Raw genomic sequence first — 12,578 nt, 5'->3', positions numbered from 1 at the left:
GAGGCCTGTCTTGTTCAATTCCCAGCCTAGAATACATGGGTCGGGTTCTTGTGGGGTTTGGGCTTCTCTTGTCCTGAACCCCCTGCGTCTTTTGCTGTCACAGGCATGATTACCAGGGGTGCATTTCCCCTGTTTTTCTCCCCTCTGCTGAAGCGTATACTCACCTTCTGATTTCAGTTGGGAGGAGTTAGTTATGTTGCTCAGGCACCAGATCCCCAGGCCTGGTCCCAGACCCCAGCCTGGGGCACACCTGATGGACCTATGCTGCTATGTATCCCACCTAGATTACGCAGCTTGGAGTACACAGTTCAAATTTCTTCCACTGTTGGGTGTCTTGACCCAGTGGCATTGTTCCAGGCTTGGGCATTTAAGCTTCCTTCCAGGGTCTCTCTTGTTCAAGCCTTGCCAGCTGAGTGTGATCCATGGGCTGGTGGAGCTCTTGAACAGTTTCTAGTTTTAGTGGGTCCTGTGGTGCAGGTTTTGGGGTAGGGGGTCTGGGGATTCCCACCAGCTCTGGTCTCCTTTGAGGAATACACTGTCCCCTGTGGAGTACTCACCCTGGAGCTAGTTGTTTCTGTGTGATGTAGGTTGCTGGTTGCCGTTGCAGTGAGAGTTCAATTGAGGTAGTTGTGGGCTAGGCTGAGAGGTGGTGGCTCCGTGTGTTTCTTTTCTGTCACTGCCTCCATTGATACTGTTTGGGTCCACTCCACGGGATGGGCCTCCGGCCTCCACCCGAGGGGTGGGGAAGGGGCCTCTGTGCAGGTGCTGATCTCTGGGGTTTGTCTCTGTTTGCGCTCTCTTGATCAGCATCAGTTCCTTTCAGTTCTTCTGCTCTGGTGTTCTGTGGGCATCTCATGTATCTCTGAGGTTCCTGCCATGGGGCTGAGTGGCTTTGGTGGGATGGTGCCTCTCTGCTCGAATGGAGAGTGAGGGGAAGGGGTGGGATCTTTGTGTAAGTTCCCTGCTCAGAGCTTTCTTCATTCATCACGATCAGCGGGTCTGACACTGGTACCTCAAGGGGCTTTGGTGCGGGTGATCTGCACACAGCTCCCTGTGTCTCTGGGCCACCGGCAGCTCCCACCAGGCCAGGCTGGCCATGGCTTGGCACGCTGCTTTGTGACCATTAGACGTTGGGGGAGGGGTCTTCATGCTTCTCTGTTGTGAAATTCTTCTTTTTACTCCTGTTTTTCTCTGGATGTTGATTTTTTTGTTGTCGGTATCTTGGGGAGATTAAACGTTGGAACTCGAACTCTCTTTTTGGTTGGGGAGAGCTGTGGCATTCCCCTACTTCCCCGTCGCCATCTTGGACCCCCTCGAGTTTTTGCTTTTTTTATTCAGATATAATTTTAATTTATCTGTTGAAATGAGTACTAAAGAAACTAAAGATATTTCTGGTGCTTATCTGAACAATTATACTTTAAAATATTCTGTATTCTGTTTGTATAATGCCCATAATCTATTTTATTCTTTCCTAGATACAAGACTTTGAATACTACATTGTTTTATAATATATAGGTTCATTAATAAATGTGTCCTTTCAGATTGCATTCCATACCAAAACAGTTTAAGATTCCTTTTTTACTAGGTCTTTATAGTATATTTCTTTGGAATAAAATGACAATGTTGTCTAATTTTAAAAGTTTTATAAAGATTATGCAATGTAAAGGCCTTTCTAAGGTGAATATTTAACTGATGTCAAACTAACTTTTATTTATATGAATTACATGTATTGTTACACTTGTAATTTTGGAATCAACTTTTTAATAATTGTTTTTCATTTCTTGCATCTGAAGAATGAAAATTATGGAATAATTCACAGATTTTCATATCATCCTTTGCAATTGCCATGTTAATCTCTATATTGGTGTAATTTTGATATATGTGCTGCTGAAGCATATAATGTCCTCTAAATTAAGGTAGTTAATGATGCAATATTTATACAGGATTATATCCTTGGGTGCCTATATGTAACAAGGAAACATTATTGTTCCTAACAATGCTACTGATCTTTCCCTAAAATTCTGTGTATAATGGAAAATAATTATATTGTTCAATTGATTGCTCACGTTTGCAATTTTTTTGTCAATGACTATTTTAAATCTTTTTCATTTTAGATTTAATCATACTTTGAAGCATTTTTAGCTAGGTCCAAAGGGGATGGCTTTTTCAAGTACTTATTTATCCAACTGAGTTAGCTCTGTGTAGCTAACAGATTCAAAGTAAGCCTTGCTTAAGAGCTACTTCTAAACTTCTGCAGCTGAAATTTTCCCAAATGAAGTCTCATTGGCACAAATGTCTACTTGACACTTTACCATTCTTCCATGTAATATCAGACCAACCAGAATATCTTACCCTGATAGTGTAAATTGTCTTACTTGAACAAAACAAATCTTAGTTCCAAGGGATTATAGAAAGATGAATATTTCAGACAGAACTTTTCAGACTAGAAGGTTTTATCAAAATATAATTTTTTATTATACCTACCATTTCAAAAGTAGCTAAAGCCAAGAAGGTGAAAAAATTGTTCATATGCATGATTACCTAATGTCCTGGCCTATCTACCTTCCAACCAGGCAGGAACTTAGACTAATGCTTTTCTATCACCAAATATTTTCATAGCTCCAGGAGAAGTCCATATGTTTCTCCTTGATATTAGGCCTTAAATTGGTAATATTTCCTCTTTCCTTCAGTCTGTAAATCTACAAAAGGTAAAGGTTTAAGTCTAACTCTACCAAACACTGAGGTAGAGATAATGGAATAATACTTTAAAACAGAGTTGCTTTTGATACCCTAACAAAAACAGAACAATGCAAAACATGTGCCATTATATTATGTTATATATAGTTATATATTTTATATTTATATGTGCTGATTTTATATTTCACACAGTGAAACTTACTAGAATCAATTGATAATTTGAAAAGTAAATTGATATTTATTTATTCCAATAAATAGAATTGGAATATAAATAATTAGGCTTAGAATATATATTAGAATATAAAAAGTATCAATGCAATGTCTTCGATATAAACTTGTGATACCTTCTATGTGTTCATGGTCTTCTGAATTCACATTGTTAAAAATCAATGTTGTTTCCTCTAATCTATAAGAGATTTTACTCTGATGCTCTTTTTATTGTTTTAACTCACTGGTCTCAAACTGTTTTTCTCCATATTTCTGATGCATTCCTACAGATTATACTCCAATTGTGCTAATATGATATCTAAAAGACATTATTCTTCTATAGACCCATGGGTTCTAATATCTTATGGCTGAGTTACCTGCATCATTAGATAACAGGGGCAAGACTTCTCACCTAAGCCTACGCAACATGCCAGCAGAAAGTAACTGAAAATCCATCTCAATTTCTCATTTCTTATATTTCAGGGCTCCAATTCCTTGAGAAACAAGAATTAGCAGCAAGCAATTGTGTAATGCAAGGCAACTTAAAATGAAAGATGAAGTCACAAAATCGAGAGAAATTACTGTATTTCAAACTGAATTTACAGATGGCCAGCCCATATGAGTGAACAAGATCAGAAAATGTCACAAGATTATTTTTAATACCCCTCCCCTAATGACTAATGTAATATATCAGTCCAGCATAAGTGGGCCCAAAAAATAGTTCCTGTAAGGATGGATCCGTGATTGATCTACCGTGGTCAGGAAAACTTGACTTAGAGGTCAAATGTAATTCAGCAGAACATTAATTGAGAAGATCGGTAGTGCTTCAAAACACTGGTACTTTAGTACAACTTGGTTCTGTGGTATAAAAAGGTTGTCATTCTCAAACCAAACTACATTTAATCTCCTGAAAGTGTATTCCTTTTCAAATAAACTTTTTGAAATCACACTTGCCAAAATAACCTTTGATAAGTAGATGACACTTAGTGACATTACAAGTTTTTCAAGTGTAGGGAGCAAGATACAATAGAGTTGATTTATTTACCCAGCACTAATGTCAAACAGGTTCAAACATTCATTAAAATCTAGAAATAGTACCACGCACCATTTGTGTTGTTCAGTAGGTGCCTTCCAGAAATTTGTTAAATGGATCAGCCTCCCATATTTCAACCCCAAACGTTAGCTAATAAAGTAAATTTCATCACTTAATAAGGGGCATTTTAAAAAGTCATAAATACTTGCCTTATCATATACTGTTTTGTTTTCCCTCTGTCTAGCATAGTAATAAATATGTCTTTAAATCTTGAGTATGGTTACTCATCTGAGATGTGACAAAATCTATCTTATATTTCTATCATATTCCTCTATAGTAGTAAATGTTGGTTTTCTTCTTTTTCCAAAACTTATAGGAGGTAGAAAGTCTTATTCCATGTAAAATAAAATAATCACACATCATTTTACAAAGCCCTTTATAAAAACTGGTAGTTAAGAATACATTCAAAGCCATTTTTAAACTTTCTTGTTGACTAAAGATTAATCTTCAAATGAATGAGAATATAATCATGTCTAGGTGTTTCAAGTCTCCAGTCTTGCAAATTGTTATTGCAGATGAATGAATTATGGAAATATAAGCTGACATCAGTTCAAGTATATGCAGGACTGAAACTCCATGGAATGTATATAAACCTTTCAAATATTAACAGACAGTTTAACAGAATGACTATCAGGAAGTTGAAACCAGACAGGCATAATAGTAAAGACACAGAATGAATGAAAAATGGAACAAGGGGCAAGTACAGCTAGAATACTCAATCTACACATTTGAGAAAGGAAGTGGTAAATTGGAAATAAATCTTGGGGAAGGGAGTGGTTGAGAATGATAGAAGGAGTCACTGTGATCCAGGAGCAATGGATAATTAGGTGGACATATTTAATTGTAAGACATTTGCACAACCTTTGGAAATTCAGTTAAAAAACACAAAAACACATAAAAATCACAACCAAACAGCACTCTCTAGGGAGTATGAATATGACCTCTCAAAAATTTTAAGCAGTTAATGGAGGGAAGTCTTGGTAAAAGCAAACAAAGATGTTCAAAGAGGGCAGTTTGGTGTAGGGGAGGATTCCGAAAAGATTTAAATAGATTATCTAAGGTTATAAATCACCTATATCTGTGCAAATATTATCTTTCTTCTATGAGTTCTCTTTGTCTGAACTGGATACTCCAGTCCTGTGCCACAATTGATAGTTTGGAAAGATGGAATGGAAGAAACAAGATGAAGAACCCATTACTCCACTGTAGAGAAAACAATCCACTATTTTTTCTCTCATCTCTCTTCACTACATTTTATTCATACTTTTAGGTCAATTCTTTTTGAATTACATTTTCTTTCTTTATTCTGGCAAAGTAATTGGTCAAATAATTCACTAAAGATTATTTGCCATTTTTTTGATTATGCTGTTTAATTGACTAAGCGAGTCCATTAAACTTTCCTCTTGCATTTGGTTGCCATGAAACAACATCTATGTTAATGAGGACAAATCTAATGTAAAAATTGTCTCCAGAAAACCAGTCAAAGAAGCTGTGATTACAAATACTTGGCTAACTTTTTTATTTTTCCTTTACCTTGAAAGTCTTCTTGTGTCTAAATTGCCCAGAAAAATAAGTACTCCATCACTTTTTGTTTCAATCAATTCTAACCTCAAGGATATATTTTGCTAACAAGATGCTTAGAGGAAACCAAAAAATACTCCATTTTTATCTTCTCACTTAAGACTCTCCTTACATACCATATCAGGAACAGTGAAGTTATTCTTTGCAAAATTATTACAATATATTATTTTTCTCTTGTTCTTGCATTTGCTCACCAAGATGTATGGAGAAGAATAGAGGTAAATCACCCATTCCTTGCAAGAAAGGTCTGTTACAAAAGGACAACACTTCTGTGTCCTACTTGTATGTCCTCCTCTCAGCTCTTTCCTGATTTCCAATTAAACACAGCTTCTTGGCTTCAAGTCTATTGAAGCCTCACCCACTGCTTCATCTTCATAATTTCTCTTTTAAAACTCTTTTAAGGGTAGAGACCCAGCTATATACAACCAATCTGAAAAAGATCACAAACCACAAAATCTAAAGGAGTTTTATGACTCTTCAGGAGGACGATTGGGAGACGTAGGATTCCCCATGCCAATCGTTTGCTCATCATATTCCTGCCTCGGTTTGTCCCCTTTCCTATTGGCCAATACTCGTCTCTGTAACTGATCTGGATATGACCAGGTGTCAGGAATGGTAGTGGTTAGAGCCCCGTTCTTTTTTTGTCTAGGAGACAACTCCTCCGCTACTGGCACTCTCAGCAATCACTGGCAACCCAATGACTCATATCCTTTTGCAGGTTTGGTACGTGTTCCCCCATTCATTGTTCTGGCTACTAATGACTCTCAGTTTTCCCAGGTTCAATTGATTCGTCCGCGCACTAAAAGAGCAGTAGGATTGATCCTTGCAATCGGGTCTGTAATCATTGCTACAGAGGCTTCAGCTACCACCGCCGCTATATTGCTGTCCCAAAGCGTGTCCACCATGAAACAGATAAACCAGCTCATCCCTCAATCATCTTAAGGGAGGCCTCCTTGTGCTCCAACAACGAATAGACTTGCTCCAAGAACAGATTACGTTTCTTTGATTACAACAAGGAGGACTATGTAATGCTATGACTACTTCTGTCTGTCAGCTTTCCACTCCCGCACCCAATTTCACTGAACTTAGTAACTACATCAAAGGCCCTTGGTCCCTTAAGTACTTAAACTTCACCCAAAACTTGCTGCATGATCTTACCCACCTAAACCAGACCACCATACAGCTTATTCCCGCTGCCTCCTTTTTAGAAGATGTGCTTTAAAAGTTACAACAATGGTTTTTGCCATCCTCTCTGGTCATCTGGGGAGGCCTTGCACTTGTAGGGCTTACTCTCCTAGGAATTATTAAATGCTTGCACTCCTGGCAAAAACGCCTCCAACAACGGGTCACCATAATGATGGTCCTTTTAATAGAAAAGGGGAAAATTGTGGGTAGAGCCGGTCAGATCTGGTTGAGTCAGCTAGAGTAGCAGTTGAAGCACACTTCCTGCTCATAGAGACGTGACCCACAGGCACGTCTGCCTAGCTTGCAAGCCATGAACTGTCCTTGCTCCCTACATGCCCCTGGGGGCCCAATCAGTGCCTGTCACCAAGCAGTGCCCATCATCAACTCCCCGCTAAGTAATTGGCTGGGAAGGACTCAGGAGGTTGGGAAACCTGGGGCTATAAAATCCCAACCCTTGTGCAGAAATAAACCAGACCTGCTTAAGCCTGTTCTCCTAACGTGTGTTCCTTGAGTGCGTCGTTCACACTTACCTCCTGCCAGAGATCTAGCCCTACAATGTAGCAATGGGGGAGGCCTTATAGTCCTTCACCTTCATTAGACTTGAAGCTAAGAATCTGTGATTAGTTGGAAATCAGGCAAGAGCTAAGAGGAGGATAGAGAAATAGGACATAGGAGCATTGTCCTTTTGTAAAAGACACTGTCATCCAAGGTATGGGTGATTCAACTCTATTCTTCTCCATACATCTTGTTGAGCAAATGAAAGACGAAGAGAAAAAAATAATCTATTGAAATATTTTTGCAAAGAATAACTTCACTGTTCCTGATATGGTATCTAAGGAGAGTCTTAAGAGAGAAGATAAAAGTGCAGTATACTTCAGTTTCCTCTAAGCATCTTGTTAGCAAAATATATCTTTGAGGTTATAAGTGACTCATCCAAAAATTGGTGGAGTACTTATTTTTGAGGGCACTTTAGACACAAGAAGACTTTTAAGGTAAAAGAAAAAAGAAAAATGTATAGCTAAATATTTGTGATCACAGCTTCTTGGACTGGTATTTTGGAGACAAAGTTTTACATTAGAGATTGTCCTCATTAACATTGATGCTGGGTTTCCGTGGCAAGGGGGAAGTTTAATGGACTCACTTGGACAAGAAAACAGATGATAGAAAAAAATGGCTAATAATATTTAGTGAATTATTTTGACCAATTACTTTGCCAGAACAAAGAAGGAAATATATAATTCAAATCACTTGACTTAAACTTATGAGTAAAACTAGTCAATAGAAATGAGAGAAAACGTAGAGGACTGTTTCCTCTCCAATGGAGTAATGGGAATGGGTTCTTGATCTTGTTTCTTCCATTCTATCTTCACAAGCTATCAAGTGTGGCTCAAGACTAGAATATCCAGTTCAGACCAAGAGAACTCACAGAAGAAAATATTTGCAGCAGATGTAGGTGATTTATAACTTTAAACAATCTATTTACATCTGTTAAAAATCCTCCTCTACCCAAAATTGCTCACTTCGAACAGCTTTGTATGCTTTTCCCAAGATTGTCCTTCATTAACTATTTAAAATTTTGAGAGGTCATAATCGTACTCTATAGAGATTGATGTTTGGTTGTGTTTTTTGTGTGTTTTTGTTTTTTGTTGTGTTTTTTCACTCAATTTCAAAAGATTCTGAAAGTGTGTTACAATTAAATATGTCCATCTAATTGCCCAATGTTTCGGGATCAGAGTCACTCCTTCTATCATTCTCAACCAACCCCTTCTACAAGATTTATTTCCGATTTGCCACTTCCTTTCTCACATGTGTATATTAGGTATTCTAGCTGTACTTGCCCCTTGTTCCATTCTTCATTCATTCTATGTCTTTACTATTATTACCATTATTTCAACTTCCTGATAGTCATTCTGTTAAACTGTCTGTCAGTACTTTGAAAGGTTTATATACATTCCATGGAGTTTCAATTCTGCATATACTTGAACTGATGTCAGCTTATATTTTCATAATTCATTCATCTGAAATAACAATTTGCAAGACTGGAGACCTGAAGCACCTAGACATGATTTCATTGCCATCCATTTGGAAGGTTAAACTGTAGTCAACAAGAAAGTTTAAAAATAGCTTAGAATGTATTCCTAACTACCAGTTTTTATAAATGGCATTGTACAATGGTTTGTGATTATTTTATTTTACATGGGATAATATTTTCTACTACCTATAAGTTTTGGCAAAAGAAGAAAACTAAAATTTACTACTGTAAAGGAAAATGATAGAAATAGAAGACAGATTGTATGTTTGTCAAATCTCTGATGAGTACTCATATTCAATTCTTTAAGTCATATTTCTTACTATGTTAGACAGGGAAAACATAAAACACCATATGATAAGGCAACTATTCATGACTTTTTAAAATGTACTTATTATGTGATGAAATTTACTTTATTAGCTAATGTTTTGGTTTGAAATATGGGAGGCTGATCTATTTAACAAATTTGCGAAGCCACCTACTGAAAAACACAAATGGTGGCGGGTACTATTCATACACTTTAAGGAATGGTTGAACCTGTTTGGCATTAGTGCTGGGTAAATAAATCAACTCTATTGTAACTTGCTCCCTACACTTGAAAAACTAGTAACCTCACTAAACATCATCACTTGTAAAGTGTTTTTTTTGGCAAATGTGATTTTTTAAAGTTTATTTGAAAAGGAATATACTTTCAGCAGATTAAATGTAGGTTATCATTTGTTTGAGAATGACAACATTTTTATACTACAGAACCAAATTTTACTGAAGTACCAGTGTTTTGAAGCACTAAAGATCTTCTCAATTAATGTTTTTCTGAATTATATTTGACCTCTATGTCAAGTATTCCTAGCATTGGTAGACCAATTATGGATCTATCTTTTAGGAACTATTTTTTAGCTTGCTGATACTGGACTGAAATCATTCATCAATCATTAAGAGAGGGGTATTACAAATAATCTTGTGACATTTGTGGACTTTTTCACTCATATGGGATGGTCATCTGAAAATTGAAAGTTTGAATTACTGTACTTTCACATTTTGTGATTTCATCTTGCATTTTAAGTTGCCTTGCATTTCCCAATTGCTCACTGCTAATTCCTGCATTTCAAGGAATTGGGGCCCTGAAATATAAGAAATGAGAAATTGAGATGGGTCTTCAATGACTTTCTCTTGGCATGTTGCATGGGCGTAGGTGGGAACTCTTGTCCTAGTTATCTGATGATGCGGATAACTGGGACCTGGGATCCTAGGACCCATGGATCCTGTGGAAGAATAATACTTTTTAGACATCATATCAGCAAAATTTGAGTATAATCAGTAGGAATGTTTCAAAAATATGGAGAAAAACAATTTGGGACCAGCGAGTTAAAACATTAAACAGAGCAGCAGAGTAAAATCCCTTATAGATTAGAGGAAAACATTGTTTTTTTTACCATGTGAATTCAGAAGACCAAGAACACGTAGAAGGTATCACAAGTTTATACCAAAAACATTGCATTGATACTTTTTATATTCTAATATATATTCTAATCCTGATTATTTATATTCCAATCTATTTATTGGAATAATATAAATTAGTCAAATTATCAATTAATTCTACTAAGATTTACTGTGTGAAATATAAAATCAGCACATATAAATATAAAATATATAATTATCTATAATATAAGAAAATGTTTTTCATTGTTCTGTTATGGTTAAGGTATCAAAGGCAACTGTTTTAAAGTATTATTCCATTACCTCTACCTCAGTGTTTGATAGAATTAGAACTAAAGCTTTACCATTCAGAGATGTACAGCCTAGAGGCAAGAGGAAACACTGTGATTAAAACACTCCCAATTTAAGGCCTAATAAGGAGGAGAAACATATGGGCTTCTCCTGGAGCTATGGAATATATTTGGTGATAGAAAATCAGTGGTGTAACTTCCTACCTGGTTGGATGGTAGAGAGGCCAGGACATTAGGTAATCATGCATATGAACAATTTTTTCACCTTCTTGGCTTTAGCTACTTTTGAAATGGTAGGGTGTAATAAGCAGTTATATTTTGAAAAATACCTTCTAGTCCGAACAGTTCTGTCTGAACTGTTCGTCTCTCTATAATCCCTTGTAACTATGATTAGTTTTGCTCCAGTAAGACAATCTATGCTGTCAGGGTAAGACATTCTGGGTGGGCTGTTCCTACATGGAGCAAGGGTAAAGGGTCAAGGAGACATTTGTGCCAGCAAGACCTCATTTGGGAAATTTTAAGCTGCAGATGTTTAGAAGTAGCTGTTAAGCAAGGCTTACTTTGAATCCATTAGATCCACAAAGCTAACTCAGTTAATAAATAAGTACTTGAAAATCAATCACCTTTGCACCTATCTATAAAGGCTTCAACGTATGATCAAATTTCAAATGAAAATGATTTAAAATAGTCATTGACAAAAACTTGCAAATGTAAACAATCGAACAAACAACATAGGTTTTTTCCACCATACACAGAATTTTACAGAATTAAGATGAATAGCAATTTTGGGAACAATAAGGTTTCCTTGATACAAATAGGCAACCAAAGATCTATGCCTGTCTTAAGATTGCAGCATTAATTACTTAAATTTACAGGATAGTACATGCTTCAGCAGCAGGTCTACCTGAATTACAATACAGAGATTTACATGGCTCTTGCACCAAGATGATATGAAAATTTGTGAAGTATTCCATATTTTTCATTCTTCAGATGCAAGAAATGAAAAACAGTTATTAAAAAGTTGATTACAAATATACAAGTGTAATAATATATGTAATTAATAGAAATAAAAGTTAGTTTGACATCAGTGTATTCAATCTTCACCGTTTTAGAAAGGCCTTTACATAGCATAACCTTTACAAAACTTTTGAAATAAGATAACATTGTCATTTTATCTTAAAATGTTTCTATATGGAATGCAATCTGAAAGGACACATTTATTAATGAACCTATGTATTATAAAACAATGTCAAATTCAAAGTATTATATCTAGGAGAGAATGAAATAGATTATGGACATTATACAAACAGAATACTAAATATTTTAAAATATACTTTTTCAGACAAGCACCAGAAATATCTTTAGTTTCTGTACTACTCATTTCAACAGATAAGTTAAAATTATTTCTGATTTAAAAAATTACAAACTCTATAGAAATCACTATAGATGTATACAAACAACTCGAATATATTTTGACATCAAAGTCAGGCAATTCACTTGGAAGAATACCATGGAATCCATGAACTTTTAAAGTAAGGTATTGCTGTTGCTTTGTATTGTGAAAATATTTTCTATGGACACATAGGATGGACTGGCAATTTTGAAATTTAAGAAACTTAACTGATCCATTAGGACTTAGGAGAACAATTTGTACAGCTTTCCACAACTTCAAAGAGATAGTGATACATACTTACACTTTTGGCAATATCAAATGCAGTTTCTTCCAAGTTGTGCTTCAGACATGGCTTGATATAATGGTTCAACAGAAGGAGATCCAGCGTATCTTTGCTATATCTATTCCCAGCAGCAAGATGCAAGGGGGTCAAGAGGCCTTTAATTTGGCCATTGGTATCTGCATTATGATGAAATAAAGAAGCCACTCTGTTATTATTCCATGTATAAGTACTGTTCAGGGATGTCCAGACATTCGCAGTTATTGCATGAATATCTGCCTTGAGCCACCACCTCATGGACAATGTCTAAGTGTCCACTGTAGGCTTCTCCATGAAGAGGGTTATACTCATCGTCATCCCTAGTAATCACATGAGTGGCCTTTTTG

At 36.2% G+C, this 12,578-nt stretch overlaps 2 pseudogenes; one reads left to right on the top strand and one right to left on the bottom strand.

Moving 5' to 3' along the window:
• Positions 1 to 1,797: 1,797 nt before the first annotated feature.
• Positions 1,798 to 1,896, bottom strand: LOC122114095 (annotated as a pseudogene).
• A 9,506-nt stretch (positions 1,897 to 11,402) lies between these two features.
• On the top strand, positions 11,403 to 11,499 carry LOC122114094 (annotated as a pseudogene).
• The last annotated feature ends 1,079 nt before the right edge of the window (positions 11,500 to 12,578 follow it).

Source organism: Dipodomys spectabilis, unplaced genomic scaffold (genome assembly GCF_019054845.1).
Source record: "Dipodomys spectabilis isolate Male_0828 unplaced genomic scaffold, ASM1905484v1 ptg000105l, whole genome shotgun sequence".
Taxonomy (NCBI): domain Eukaryota; kingdom Metazoa; phylum Chordata; class Mammalia; order Rodentia; family Heteromyidae; genus Dipodomys; species Dipodomys spectabilis.
This window is presented reverse-complemented; position numbering and strand designations above follow the sequence as displayed.